Source organism: Poecilia formosa, unplaced genomic scaffold (assembly GCF_000485575.1).
Source record: "Poecilia formosa unplaced genomic scaffold, Poecilia_formosa-5.1.2 Scaffold3396, whole genome shotgun sequence".
Lineage (NCBI taxonomy): Eukaryota > Metazoa > Chordata > Actinopteri > Cyprinodontiformes > Poeciliidae > Poecilia > Poecilia formosa.
In genome coordinates, this window is record NW_006803335.1 from 1 (window position 1) to 1,517 (window position 1,517).

The 1,517-nt window shown below is 44.8% G+C and overlaps 1 long non-coding RNA gene across 1 annotated transcript; it reads left to right on the top strand.

The window, feature by feature from the left end:
- The first annotated feature begins 32 nt into the window (after window positions 1–32).
- On the top strand, window positions 33–1,459 carry LOC107835511 (uncharacterized). The gene is made up of 2 exons (XR_001661306.1): window positions 33–125; window positions 1,365–1,459. It is a non-coding gene; the product is annotated as an uncharacterized LOC107835511 (long non-coding RNA).
- The last annotated feature ends 58 nt before the right edge of the window (window positions 1,460–1,517 follow it).

The window sequence follows — 1,517 nt, forward strand, 5'->3', positions numbered from 1 at the left end:
AAGATGATGTTCTTGTCTCTGTTCCAGTGTGGAGCCGGCGGGTGTCTTATTGACCTGGCTCAGGAGCTGCTGGTCATCATGGTGGGAAAACAGATCATCAACAACATCGAGGAGTTCATCTCCCCGTAAAGGACACACACAGCCACACAAACAACACACCATCAGTAAAAATGTAATAAGTCCTCTGCTGGTCATAACTGACAGAGGAATTTAAACAAGCATTCCAAGTCCTGGTAGATCCCAAAAAATATAAAATATAAATTCAGCAGTGCCACAGAGGAGCTAAGCCAAACCTGTGGCATCTAAAACAGCTTGTAAGTGAGAAGTGAGGTTAAAGCTTTTTGTGCAGTGAGAAATACTGGTGCCAAAATTAAAACCAGTTTAAAAATAGTAGAGTAACTCCAGACGAAGAACAAATCCAGCTTGAGGTATTGTCTTGATGTGGTGACATCTTTTATCTTCCTCTGGCAGGCGGGCTTAAGCCCAGATGCCTAACTGGGTATCATCCTAGTGTGATGATAAATGTGGCACAATGATACTTCTCTTGATTGTTGCTAGCAGTGACATTTTTCTTTCTCCCAGTCAGTGGACTTTGTTGTGTGGCCCTAACTGTACCATCGTCCTCTGGACCTTCAGCTGAAGGGGCCCAGGAGTGGTGCAGTACGGGTCCTTTGAGTGGGCCAGTTTTAACATAGAAACAGGCAAAACAGCATCGCAAACTACACCGACCCACTCATTGGAAACGAGGCACAAGATACATGATGGAATATCATCTGCAGAATAATGACGAGGGAAACTGAGGGAAACATTATCCATTGCTAAGGAGGCCAAGTGCTGCACATTGGGGAACATCTTAATGAAATTTTAGAAGTTCAGAACTTTTCTTTTCTGACAGAAACTCAGCAACCCAGAACTAGCATCCACCTGCATCAATGAGGCTGAACAGCAGATGCAGACACAGAGGTCCCTCAGTGGGCAGGATTACGAACTTGGATCTGATCTGGGCAGGCATTGCCTCGCCTGCTGGTGGGCCGGAGGGGCCGGAGGTGCCACATAGCAAACTGTGGCTACAATGCAGTAGCTTATCACAATCAGCTTGTGAATGACTGAATATACTGTGAAGCTTCAAGGTCCTCTGGATTTGATAAAGCACAATACAAGTAAAAGAGATGAACTAATATTACCCTTTTTGGAAATGTTTTAAGCCCTACTTACTCCAATAGAGGAGAAATTTGAAGAGTATTGATTTGATAACTTTACAAAGGCTTTATGTAAATCATGTTTCAAAAGAGTTTCTTAAGTCTGACAACAGCTTTCAGACTAGACTGCAAGACGCATGAAGCAGAAGGCTCTTGTTCTGGCAGGAAGGTTAAGGCGTGGTGGCAGAGAAACAAAATGCATCCTCTCCTGAAGGCAGGGGAGGGGACTCAGACGATGATGGACGTTTCTCCTTGGGAGGCAGATTACGAGCTGCTGGTCTGTGAGGGACTCTTCGGTGAATATCTGGAGATGGGTAA